General features: G+C 40.3%; 1 protein-coding gene across 7 annotated transcripts in view; it reads left to right on the top strand.

The window, feature by feature from the left end:
- Positions 1 to 14,181, top strand: part of camkmt (calmodulin-lysine N-methyltransferase) — a 115,030-nt gene that overhangs the window by 87,156 nt on the left and 13,693 nt on the right. For all 7 annotated transcript variants that reach the window (XR_013328079.1, XR_013328077.1, XR_013328078.1 and 4 more), the window contains one exon: positions 2,777 to 2,872. The gene's annotated coding sequence lies outside the window, so the exon portion shown is untranslated. The remainder of the gene's footprint in view (positions 1 to 2,776; positions 2,873 to 14,181) is intronic.

Raw genomic sequence — 14,181 nt, 5'->3', positions numbered from 1 at the left:
TGTGAACTGGCCACTGTGTGTGCATGTATTTGTGAGTAATGCAGTCACATGTTCAGCTAAATATATTTAAAAGCTAAAAAAAAGATATAAAATATTTCTACGATAAAACCCAACATTATTAGCTTGTATAATAATCAAGTTCATACACCAATACATAATAAATGTGATTCATATGCAATAAACTTTATATTATTTTTATGCACATCCCCAGCTTTTTCACTATGCAATTAGAATTAGATTTAATACACTCACAAAATAGAACGGAATTCTATTTTTTTTTAATGAAAGAAAAAATAGCCCCGCTTTGATTGGATCCACTCAATTTACTTATTTATTTTGAATATCTTTTTAGATTACTCAAATATTAATCAAAACTCCTTTTTGCATTTTAACGACAAATATTTATGAAGTATATTTTTTTACAATTTTGAAATATATTTAATGTAATATTCTTAATGGCCTTGTTAAATATTCAGCTCACTCCAAATAACTAAATAGCTGGGAGGCGGAACTTGGTTAGTAAATAAGTAAATGATAGGCATTGAATTATTTATTCTGAAATAAAGAAATACAAAAATACAAAGCAAAGAGATAAGAGTGAATTCATTATCCAGACCGCTTAATCTAAAGGCTAGCGGGGGTGCCATACCTTATCCCAGCTGGCTATGGGTTGGTGTTGTGGTACACCCAAGTTTTCTGCTTATGTTTGGTCTACAGAAAATTAGAGTTTTTTTTTAGGGGACGTGGCAGTAAACTGAATGGCCTGGAGAAAACATTTGCCAACATTTTTTCATAAAATACAAAAATATATGATGCTATATTGACTGTGGCAATTGCTACATCATTGATATAGTGACAACTAATTCCCCCAAGCATCCACCACCTTTCCTTTTTTCTTGGTCCATGCCTGCCACTCTTTCGGCTTGGCGTGCTAGATAATACAGTTGAAAAACATATCGTCATTTTCCCGTCCGAGTGCGCGGCTTCAAAAGCAGATGAGATTTACTGCTCTCCATCGTGTAAAAACCACAACCGGACAACAAAGCCAAGAGGCGCACCCCCCCCCCCCCCCCCCCCCACTGCCCCCTAACACGCGCCACCCTCTTCCCTGGTTTCATCTCCCATCGGCACTTGGCTCTATAGTGGAGAACCTGTTTATCTCTGTGTACAATTAAGAGTGTGAAATTTGAACATGCTGAATTAAGTTGCAGGGGGGGAAAATCCCGCTTTTGTTCCAAATGCAACCTCAGGAGAGCTCGGAACCAAAACAGCCATGCAGAAACATAAACAGGCTCTTTCTCAGTCTCTTGACCACAATTGAGTTGTTTTTATCACACTGTCATGCACCCGCAAAAGCTAGTGGAGAATCTCATGTGACCTTTACTGTTTTCAAACAACCAATACAGGGTAATACATGAGCCCTATCAAAAGTGTAGCCTTTAGAAAGTTAATAATGCAAAGTAGTGATTGACACAAGTGCCACCGTCACACATTTTTACCAACTAATTAAATGATAGAATCTTGTCAAGGAGTATTGAAAAACTACATGATCAAGACACACAGATCCATAAGCATTGAAAAAAATTCTAACACTGGCTCATCATAGTTAATAATTGATGACTTGAGTGAAAGTCCGGATCCACCAGAGGGCGTATGACTCACTGAAAAATTAGCAGGTAGTCGAGAACACTCGTTGTGTTTATCTTACGATGCGTTGAAATATGAAATTGAAAGTGGGTCAGAGGAGGAACTAAGTCCTGAATAACATAATTCCCTGTAGATAACCTTCGAAAATATAACCAGTATTTTTTTTACTGGTGCACATTGGGGGATGCTGGCTGGGATCAAAAACTCTTGCTTTATGAAGCCTTGGTGGGTTTTTTTTTCTATGTATTTCTTAATAATGACAGCTCGATCCCATGATAACCATATAACACCAGTATATTTTCCTGCAGTTTAGTCTAATGACAACCCAAATCTTTGGCAGGATTTCATTTGTCAGTAAAATATTTGATCGAAACAACAGAAACGTTGTCTTGTATGTGTTCAATCCACTCAGCTCACTGCTTGGTCAGGCAGAAAAAAATAGAGACTTAAATTGAAAGTGTTTGTGTTGGAGCAATTACCTACAAGCACACATTAACCACTTTTCCGATAAAACGACTGAATTTATTCTTCACAGAAAACCATAGCGTTGGTCGTCACAGTAATGAAACTAAACGGAAGGGAAGAGGCGCAGTGTGTGAAGAAGCCGTTTTTTTTTTGTGTGATTTCAATAGTAAGTAATGTGACACTCTCACTTTAAAACATTAAAAACATGACTTAATAATTGTCACTGGTATTGAGTGACACATCAGTGTTTATACATTTTGCCTTATCTTTCATATTTCTGTATTCTAAAACAAAAATATCATTTTCCACAAAACGTGTTATAATTTTAAGGCAAATATGGAAACACCTGTTGATTATTGTGGTCACTTTTAATTTCTTTGGAAATATCAAAGAGAAATTGGTTTAACAATATGTTACTTGCATTTTCATTTAGATGACATGCAAAGATATGTGTTTGCATAGCAATAGACTGGCTATCATGGTGTAATTGTACAACCTTGTCCCCTCAAACAAATGGGTTGTTTCCTTATAGTTTAAAGTTTGTAGTTTGTTGGTAGTATATATTACAGCGAACAATGTAAGGCTACAGGGTCAAAATGCACAACATATGTTTGAGTTTGCTCCTAGTCAATAACCGGTCCACATTCATTCAATTCTGTTTTAGCTGACCCCATGGCAACTGAATTTGAGCCTGACACGGAGCCCACCGCGGCCACCAACAGAGCAACCATCTCGCCGTGGCGGCCTCCCCCTCAAAAGCGTGAGTAAACCGTCTTCCGACTGTCACTCAAACTTCCCCCGAGCCTACCGCCGTCCTACTCGCTATCACACCTCCGGGTGGCGGCGAGCCCACCGTCGCCATACTCGCTATCACACCTCCGCCTGGCGCCGAGCCCCCCGTTCCCCTCCTCACCTCTAATACCAATTTAAATCGTTTGCGACGTGCCTTTTCCTCCTGCTGCCATTATTCAAAAAGATCATAATAGTTTTCCCTCTGCCCAAAGCACAAAAAATCAATTATTTCCCCACAAAGACTTGAAAGTACTTAGCTCGGGCCTGCGAGGGGAAAAGCTGTGGGTTATATCAAATTGAAACTGCACTCATTACACAGGCACACAATTAGTTACCTCTGGTCTGCCTGCCGCGCTTTAATTTCTGTGGACTGCATATCTGTATTATAACAGAAACAAGCATGCAAATGCTATTGTTGGGGATTTAGAGAAATCAATAGGATGGCTGGCGAGCAGCGTTTGGTGGCGCTGTCACTCAAAATCTGCTGCCGGCAACAGATAAAGGTCTGAATTCAAATTAGCGCCAAAGCAGGCCTGTGACATCACAAGTGACATCCCGAATAAAAGGGACAGCTTCATGATATATGTAATTATTCTCCCTCGCATTTGCACCCCATTTTCTTCTTTGCCTGCCTCACTTTCTGCTCATTGTGTATACTTGTGTAACTGTGTTTTGCATAAAGGGATTAGGAGAGCCTTAATGAGAAACTGTAATTGTTTTTTCTTCTCCCCTCCTTCCTCCCAGCACTGGCTCAGTGAATATGTTTGTGCTGGTGAGAGAGAGAGAGAGAGAGAGAGACAGTGAAAATATGTCTTGAATGAATGTTTAATGCGGGATGAATGCGCTGTTGAAATCATATTGTTGTGTGTGCGTTTGTTTTATTTCTATCAGAAGAGGGCTGGTGTGAAAGCTACCAAGGTCTATGAGAACATCTTCTGTACGCTATGAAATACGTCCAAGTATTGAGCCATGAGTTGCTAGTTACCAATCCTTTACGACTGTTACTGAGCTTCTCTGCACACACACACACATGCGGCTGCTAATTTAAAACCTAGCCAGTGCATAATACACTCAGATTATCCCACGAGTATTTATATACCGAATACAGCAGCTCACCGTGTTTTAATGCGGTGAAAACTTTGTTTTTTTAACCAGGTATAGCAAAATGAAAGAAAAATAAATGAAATATACATTTTTCAAATTTTTTATTAAATATTACATCAGACCTTTTTTTAAATCAACAATTCTATGTCATTATGATATAAAGTTAGGCATCTTATGTGGAAGGAATGCATCAGTATTTTCAATTCTACTACTACTGAATGACAAAAGAAACCATTAATTTTGAGGTATTAGAGAACGACAATAGCGCTGGTGAACTTGGAAATGATGGAGGCGATGGTGAAATCATTCAAAAGGACAATAATTAGTCCGTTTTTGGACAGAAATCATTCGATTAAGTTTTCACCATGAATTAAGTACGTCTGTACGCTGTAGACTTTGTCATGTTGTATTATTCTGGACTCTCTGGATAAGAGTGAGATGACAATTGAAGACATAAACTGCAAAATCTGAAACTAATTTGAAAAAAAATTGTGCACCTATTTTCGATCAAGTGTCTAATAAGTGTATATCAAATGTAGGTTATGGAGGTTGATTGAGACATGTCAGGGGTAACACCACCTCACCCCCCCCTGCACTCTCTCCACTTTGCCCTTTCACCTTGTGTGCCAACGAGAAGTTCACTTTGGCAGCCATGTTTCTGCCTCGTCCCGCAAACAAAAGCCCTGTGCCCTGGGCTGAGCCAGAATGAAGTGGGCCAAAGTATGTAGGGGAGGGGAGAATGTGCCCTTTGTTGCCCTCTGGGCCATTCTCTCCATCGCTCATATCCTGCCCCCACCCGCCTCCCGCTTCCCACAGTAGCGAGTGGACTAGGGAGGGGCGGCGGCGGCCTTCATTGAGCAGCGGTTAAACGTTTTCACAGCGGCACAAAGCCTAGGCGGAGCAGGCAGGTGCACGCCAGGCCCGGAAAGGAATGGAGGCAGAACAACAGGTTGACCTTAAAGGGACTGTAATCATGTAGCACCATTAACCCCACCAGACCCCACACCCCATCACCACCCTACCACTCACTCCATCTCCTCCATGCTCTGGTCCTCTTTCTTCCTGTCCCTCACTGGCATGTGCACGGCTCACACTAGCTGGCATACTCACACCCTCATTGGTGCTCATTTCACATAGCTGTCCGGTCAAGTGCAAGTAAAAAAGACACACACATGCGCCAGAGTGGCATTTATACGTCAAATAACACGTGCTAAGATAAGCACTTACGGACACGATCAGGTAGACGTGCACTTTGTCTTCAAGTCAGGATGCATGAGAGAGGAGTGGTCACTGTCGTTTAACAGTACCAAATCTTAACTAGTATTTAGGGATCTTTTAGAATTAATCCCTACATTTGCAAATATGCTGTTGGTCTGTCTATTTGTCTCTTCACCTGTCTATCAATCTACTTCTTTGAAGAGATCAGCAATCCAGACAGGGCCAGATAATTACAGCACTTTCTCAGAACGTGTCCAGACAACCACACCGTACCCATTAATAGTTGTTCACATCAGAAAATATTCCTAATTGAGTTAAGAGGGGATTCCCACAGTCTAAAACCTCATTCGACTCGAGCAATAATGACTTGTTCTCCAAAGTGCAGATTTTTCTTGTGGATTGGCATTTAAAGGATTAGCCAGGTTACATTCCTGTGTAATTAGACACCACAGCCGTCAGTCATTCAGAAGAGAGTTGGTTTGGCCAAGAGTTGATTGGTCAAGTGCACCCCCACCCCCTTCCTTGTAATGAAGGCAACTGATCGCCAAAGAGACCATCAACAACAACAAAGTTAAATCCAAAAATATTGTCGCAGGATAAAGGAAAGGGATACTCAAAGCTAAATGCAGTTTTTCCGATTTGGATCATACCGTCAGCGATGATGAATGATAGATGAGAAGAGCATCACCACCCCAGTGCCGCAGCCTCAAAAATATACAAACAACACAAAAACAGTCACGCTTATCCACAGAATACGTTGTCCTACAGTTGACCCAAACATAAGAGGGATTTGGGAGATTCATCATGTTGTTGAGCCATGCTCCGTCTTTGAAAACATGGAAAATGTATTTGTCATTAATTCTAGTCAGGAAACCTCCTGGTACCTTTTGAAAGTTTCTTTCCTAAGTACTTGTTTTTAATGTTGCCAAGTAAATGAGCTCTGATAACTGATAGGAAAATGCTGAAAGGTATTAGAAACATCTGCCACAAGGTGTGGAATTACACTGTCACACGGAAACCATTATCTCCTGGTAACGTCCCTAGAATCCACTGGCCTTTATGAATTTAGACTGTCAGTCGCCATTTTTTTTGTTCGTTTTTTTTCTTTTTTGCCATGACATTTAAAGCAGTGGCAGAAATTGTCAAAGCTAATGGAAGCGTGAAACAAGGAAGGAAGCTGCAAAAATGAAGTAGCCCATTTATTTAAACATTTCTCTATAATAAAATAATTCTTCTACAATCCAACCATAAGCTTGAATCAGTTTAAAACAGGAAAGAAACATCTCACAATAATTAAAAAACCTGGGAATTTTTTTTTACATGAAATAATGCATACATTTCCAGAAATACATTTGCAAAGTCACCCTAATTTCCCTAAAGTGGTAAGAACATTTACCTACTGCCTTTGACACATAGCGCTCATCGATTCACAGAATGTACAATCAGCCCAACATTTTTTTGTGTCCGATTGTTCGCTTTTCCTTTTTTCTTTCTTTTATTATACCAGACATTCTTAACCACTGTGATAATTACAGTACAACGGAGAGTGAGTGGCGGACGTGCAACGAGAGAAAAGATCACTGATTGAATAACAGCACCTGGATGGCAATGAGTCACGATGATGCCCATTATTATGTTAGACCCCAAAAAGGTCGTTAAGATACGGCAGCATTAAGATAGTGCAGGTGAAAGCTAAAATGCGAAAATTAAGTGCGTACAAGGACGCCCCCCCCCCCATTTTTCCCCCCAACGCTTGCCTTGCTTCTCTCTTACCATGCCAATCTCGCTGTGAAATCTACTCTTGCCACCAGTAATTACAATGAACAACTTCATCTGGCTGCAGCCCCGATAAGGCCGTGAAGCGCAGAGCGCCACCCCCGCGATCTTTATCGCCGTCATCACAGAACAAATGCCTCCTGCCCAATTCTACTCTAATCTTCCGCGTAAACAATACCGATATTTCACCATGGCCAGGGAGAAGGAGCAGGAGGGAGGGGGCAGCATATGGATTGGAATAAGGACTAGGGCAGTAAAGATGGCACTAAAAGCTGATAGCATCATTCCCTGATTCCAATTGCATGGAAAAAAGATATTGAGGCCCAACTCTTGTAGAATACGTAAACTATTTTTTAATGAAAGTCTTGTTTTGCTTGAAACACGCCGTTGAATAGACATCACAATGTCTAAATCATTGGAATTGGGAGGGCAGGATGTCAATGGCAGAGAATTAATGAATATATGTAGAATTAATAATTATATGTATATATAATTGTAAAATTACATAGGAAATTAATGTAAGATTGTATTTCAGCAAAGGAAATCTTTAAAACACACACATACTCCACTGTAGTCTTATCTTAAAGAACTAAGTTTTCAAGAGGATATTTTTTTAACCTCTGGATTATGTGAGACTTTATAATTGTAAAAAAAAAGCAGTACTTTTGTTTTTACTCTATTTTGTGGTTTTAAAAGGCACCCTAATATAATAATAATATTACAGCATGGATTATATTTAAATAAATGATATGATCAGTGTTTTGGTTGGCAGTTAATTAATCTATCATGTGATTAACCTATAATCCTTGTGTGCAAGCATGTTTGAGTATGTTTTTTTTGTGTACTTTGAAACATCACAACAGGCTCACAAAATGACCGGCTTATTGGCCGTCCCTTGAGGGTTGAGTGCCTGTTTTGCATTGTGAAAACATCATACTCAGTAAATACTTCATTAGGTAGACTCTTAGATATTTTGCAGCTGACTCCTGTAAACTTACTGAGAATTGTGTGGCTCAGAATCCCTTGAATAAGGCATTTTCCTACAAAACAGCTCATATCTCAGTTTCAAGAGTAAAAACACGAGACAATAAAGGTGTCTACTCAGAAACTTTGGCTTCAGTGCTGACGTCATGTTATTGTAGAGATGGACGGTGACACTCGTTGACGATCAGTAAGCCCTTTGCTGAGGCATGCAAACGACCCCCTTTGAACTGCTCTGCCTCTGTTTCATAGATCTGTCATCGTCCCACGACAAAAGCATCCAGGCAGGATGACTAATGTACGATGGGCTCGCTGTCCTAGCTGACACTGACTTCCTTGTCGATTCTATTTCAGACGTGACTCAGCGAGTGCTGAGGGAATCTCTGATTGGAATGGAGACTAGTCTCACAAAGGCGAGGTGGACAGAAAGGGGAACTGAGCTTGGAGGGGTCCAAGAATCGCTGTCAGTGCGATGACAGCAAAGTCTCGCATAGCTGACGAGGGCAAGCGACGGCCCACCTCAACTTGGCCCAGAAATACTTGCTTTGCTTCTTGAGTCATTGAGAATCAGTTGCAGTATCTATACTTTTCCTTCGATAAAACCCTTCCCATTTTGTAAGCAGTTTCTCCCTATTTTGGAACAAACATGTTTGTTGTTCTTTTTTTTTTCCAATATGCACACATGTTGAAACTAAAATACTATTATGCAAAAGAAAAGCCAAGGTACATAATCTAATTATATGGACAGAACATCATACTTTTCTTTCTTAACAACACGGCAGTTTCTGTGTGTTTTCGGCTTGATCCAGATTGCCCAACCCAAGCAATAAATAGGTCGCCATGCAAAAAAAATTCCAAAAAGTAATTGGCGGCCAGAACTTCACCTAAAAACCTATCCATTTGCATTCCCAGATAGTACCAGTTATTGAAAATGGAAATTTGCCCAACATTCTGCGGAAAGGTTTTGCACAGTAAGGATTTTTCTAAAATGCGTTGAAATCCAGTCTCTCTTCAGGAAGGATAACGACTGTATGTTTTAGTGACAAAAGGTAATGAAACTAAAAGCTGGATTGCTGTTCAGTGAGTCGTCGTCTCGTCTTGGCTGTACTCCTTCAATTATTCACATCATGCAATGGCGAGGAGTGGAACGAGAAAAGCTGTGCAAGGCCAAGCTAATTAAAGTCGCAGTATTAAAAGTGGACCGGTGTCTCATCCGGCATGGGAGGAAAAAGAGATCAACGGTGATACCTTTCCCCTCTCTTCTCCTTCCTCCCCCTCTCTCGCTTCACTTATCCTCCGCTCCCCTCGGCTTTCTCGGGAAAATTACAACCTGACTGCTCTCTTTAATATTTCAGCATCTAAGTGAGTGTGACAGGCTCTTCTTTGTGTCACCCCTTCGCCGCCACCGTTGCCCAACCTCCTCGTGTCGCTTTCTTATCACTGGCCCAATGCTTCAACTTTTACCGTGTGACAGGACAAGTGGGTCTGGCGAGGACGAGGGTGGGGGTGAAGTAAAAACAAATCAGCCTCAAAGCCCAGCTATCAGGCCGTCTCTCCTTTTCCTTGTGACACAAACACGACAACGAGCCCGCAATGAGCAGCGCCAGGTATCGCCGGCCCCCGATGTGTGCCACTCACGCTCAGGCATGAATGCACACGGGCAGCGCTCGGCCGTGACAGGCCGTGAAGTGATCTCATCCGCCGAGACAGACATTCATTCGGCATGGAGGTTTGTGCAAGTCACCTCTGTGGCTCGAGACACTTCCTCTAAAAAGACTGCAGACAAAATGCACCCTGAGCCAAATAATAATGCACGGACCGTAGGATTTAATGCTTTCACTTTGTTTAGTAATCCTACTAGTCAAATGTGTAGTATTACCCTATTTCACAAGCCACTTTAATAAACATGACTTCATTTTTATCAACCTTTTTTATGACTACATATTTACATGTGCACTTTATGGTGAAGCTTGAAATCTCATTATACTTGTATAATGACAACAAAAGCATTCAATTCAATTCAAAGAGCCAAGGGCAAGATTTTGTTGGTTGATAGATTTCTTTATTGGAAGTCATTTCCTAAAAGACAACATTGGAAGAAAAAAAACATCCTACTATAGAATCTATGGCAGCATGTTGCACCTATAACATTACCAGTACCTGTATCAATACCGATACAGCACTAAAATAACATTATCCACATCAAGCAGCACTGAGAAATTACATGCCGTATATTTAAAAAATAAAACAAAAATATGGCACCTGGCTGTGTTGTTTCAGTCAAAAAATAGTACCAGAATCATGCCAGCTTTATTTTTCACTGAAAATGTAATGGAATTATTTCCAGGTTAAGTGAAACACTAAAAGCAACTGTATCACTTTACAGTGTGTTTACTATTTTCCTCCAACTGTTTGGCATCATTTTAGGAGAGTTACATTTTGAGTACTTTAGCACAAAAAAAATTGTGTTATATTCATGAGCACCCCTTTGTTGTGGCAGTACTACCGTTGTAGATCAAAATATTGTATTCACTTTAAATCACATTAGCTATTCAGGAAACTCAAGCAAAACATCTCATCCTCAATCATTTGGAATCCTGAGTAAAGACATTCTACATTATACATGTTGCGGCATGGCACTTGTCGGCGGCGAGATAGCAGTGTGTTATGGGAGGTGAATTGCCAGGAACGATGGCTCGTTGTGTTGTGTGTTCACAGGCATTATGATACGCATCAATAATTTAGCTCGTCTGCCGACCGCCGCATCGTTCTATTTTAATCTCTGCCATTTGATAGCTTCGTCTACTTCCACTTCTCTGAAAAGATGGCGTCTATTAGCGTCCATGCAAACAGACCCCGAGGAACCGTGTGCCTTTTATTTGAATAATCAGGAGAGGAACAACACAACAGCATCTATGGATTACACTCAACTCCTGAAAAAAGTGAGCATTGATCATATAATTTACTCCTCTCTAGCGGGCCACAATGCTATTGATCAAATAATTCCATATGCGGCCCAAATTGCTAAAATGGGGCTGCTGTGCTTAAAGCGTGTCCCGTAATGGTTTTGGGATTGATTGCAGCTCTGCCTCCCGCACTGCCCCACACCAACAAACAAAGACAACGCTTTCGAACTTATGCTTCAACATACGTGCACGTGAATTTGCACAAGCACTGGAGGTGGGGGTTGTTATCTTTGCGATTTATGTGCTGATCAAATCTTTTTTTTTTATTCTTGCTTTGAGTTCCGGAGTGGAGCAGTTGAGTGGCAGGCAAGTTTTTAGGAATGACTGGAAGATTAAGCCGCAGTTGAGTGGCCAATTTGACCCCGTTTTCACTGGGCTGACCGATTTCCTGGCGGCAGTCGCCTGCAGTCACACACAGATGTACAGTTAGTGGAAATGTGCGTGTGATGGGGTAGTTGCTCACATCAGCACAGTGTGTGGTACCTGTAGACATGTACACGCAAACAAACACACACTGGTCTCAGTTGCTGTTTTGGCTGAGGTGTGGGTTGAGAGTCAGATGATTCGTTTTCCTGCTAAACATACTACTTAGAAGTTCATTTGAGATGTTCTTAACCACAAAGAGGACTTCTTACTCATCGACAAAATTGAGGATATTCCCTTCAGTCGGGTAGGCTCTACTCAAATAGCCATTTGGGCAAAAAGAAAATCTAGCACAAATCAGTTGGATGATGAGCTTGGAAAGCAGTGGGCATTCAGTATAGGGGGTGGAAGATGGAGTGTGACAGAAAAGGAGAGAGGGTGAGAGGCCAGCTGGTGGCGAGACATCCGAGTATGACACCTCCTGTCTCGCTGCACTGGTTCTCCGCTGGCCGGCCTTGCAACATACATGACAGCACTGTCATGCCATGTTATGATCTTTTCCATTGCGATAACATTTGGGTGAGGCCAACGTTGAAGTCACGGGAGGCAGGAAAGCCAGAGGACAAATGAAAATTTAGTACTTTTGAGACCCTTATTGGATATTTTTGCCTGAAAAAAAAATTCTTTAATTTAGCTGTAAGGGATTTTCTTCAGTTGGGAAGAAAAACACATTCCTCAATCATGTCCTATAATACCCTCAACTTTCTTGACACTTTGACTGGGAAAAGTTACTCATAATTACTTAATAATGTGTCTTTTAATAAATACAATTGTGTTTAGGGCTATAGGGATTGCAGATGTGACAAATACTACTTATCTATATATATATATGTGTGTATATATATTCATATACATATATATTTACATTTCACGGGCTGCAGTTGCCCCATAGACTGCAGGTTTTATCTTGTACAACAGTTTATGTATGCCAATGTTTTTAGTGCAAATCTACTATGAGTAAGTGACATTATTTGCCACGACATCAAGTGAAATTGTCTTATTTAGATTTGTTGAAAATCATAGATAGGCTTTCTTAAGATGGAAATAGAATAAAATTAATGAAATACAAAGAAAAATGGTTCTAAAAACATTTAACAGACCTTTCCCATTCTTTCCCCATTACCTTAATCCCCATTCTTAGATCTGGTGGCAGTATTCTCTACCTGTTGCTTAGTCTTAATCTTGCTCGTATATATTGTTTTTCAATTTTTAGTGATTTGATTTGAAACATACACAATATTGGATTGTTTTTTTGTGTTCTTTTACCAGAAGGATAAGATGTTTGTGTACGGATGTATAGGCAAGCACGCTCCAGTGTTAAAAGCGATAGTACTCTGCTGCTGTTGTTCTGAAAGTCATGTGCCCTACACAAACAGTGCGCTGTTGTAATCTTTGAGGCATTAATCTGCTGGAAAAACAGACCCAACTTTTCTGGAAGGGCTTTCCATCAGATTTCTGAGCCCGCCACAGGCTGTAGAGGATTTGCATCCATTCAGCCTCAGATTATTTTCTCCACAGTACAAAGTAAAAAGGACAAAAAAAGAATGCACACATACAAAATATGCTGTTCTGCCAGCCTTGTAGGATTAGAGGACACTTTGAGTTGGATGTCTCCACAGTTGTTTTTTTGTTTTTATCCTCAATGGATGCAAAAACACATCTTATTTTTTTATTGTACTCATGTCGCATACAAAACATTATCCGTGATAATATTGAGACGATACAATGCCACCTTCTATTCCTCATTAGGGTCATGTGATCAAGGGAAGAGTCTTCAAAGAACCTAAGATGATGTTTTTGGAAAGTGGAAGGAAGTAGACGTATGGTGGCGAAAGAAAGGAAACTCGTTAGAGAGTTAAATTTTCATTCAAAATCTTTTCATCCTAAGCCAACATGCTAATAACTCAGTTCACTGTATTACAGTGATGTAAAATGTGGGACTCTTTTATATTGACATTTTCGTAACATATTTTTGCTCCAAAATGTCTTGCATTTTTTTACATATTGAGCAATTTTCTCTCTAACCACTTAAAAATGTAGAAAACTGACTTTTCCAGTATTCCCTAATCACATTATTTTGACTCAACACTCAATTCTAATGGAACTTTATACAAAGCAAACATCTGCTACTTATATTACACTATACAACAATAAAAAATACCAAAAGCATCTCAATTGAGAGCATATTGACCATCATATTCAAATCAACAACAAAAAACACAATTTGGAGAATATGGATGTCCATATTGTCCTTCTGCATAACCTCCAGTGCATCCATATTCATGCATATGGAAACAGCACAAAGATTGAACTGTGTGTCTCATTTGCATGTGATAAATAAATAACGCGAGCCACTCTAGTGTACCGTGTGATTGTGCATGTTTTGTATGAATGTGTGTGTGTGTGTCATTGCCGTCAGCTGGTTAAAATTGCATGGCAGGAGGCGGACATGTATGCAGATGAGACTTGTGATTGGTCCAGTCAGGTGTCCCCGTCTCACCCCCTTCTTTTTTTACGTGAGGAGACAACAATGAGTGTGCGCCAAAGAAAGACAAGACCAGGAAACGCTGCACATGGGAGAGCACCCTTCTCCGCCACCCTCAACATAATAATGAATTTCAAATAAGTTGTTCACTTCAGGAGTAAGTAGCAGCCACTCCTTATAGCTGCTTTGTGAAGATAATTGATTTTCAAATAGTTTGGAGAATGAGGAAGCACGAGAGAGAGAGGAGAGAGATGGAGGGCTAGTGGGTTTATGTGTCAATTGTATGTGTGTGTGTGTTGTAGGTATGATTTAAATGTTAAAAAG

This window comes from Stigmatopora nigra, chromosome 12, assembly GCF_051989575.1.
Source record: "Stigmatopora nigra isolate UIUO_SnigA chromosome 12, RoL_Snig_1.1, whole genome shotgun sequence".
Classification (NCBI taxonomy): Eukaryota; Metazoa; Chordata; class Actinopteri; order Syngnathiformes; family Syngnathidae; genus Stigmatopora; species Stigmatopora nigra.
The sequence above is the reverse complement of the archived record's forward strand: the minus strand, read 5'-3'. Positions and strand labels throughout refer to the sequence as shown.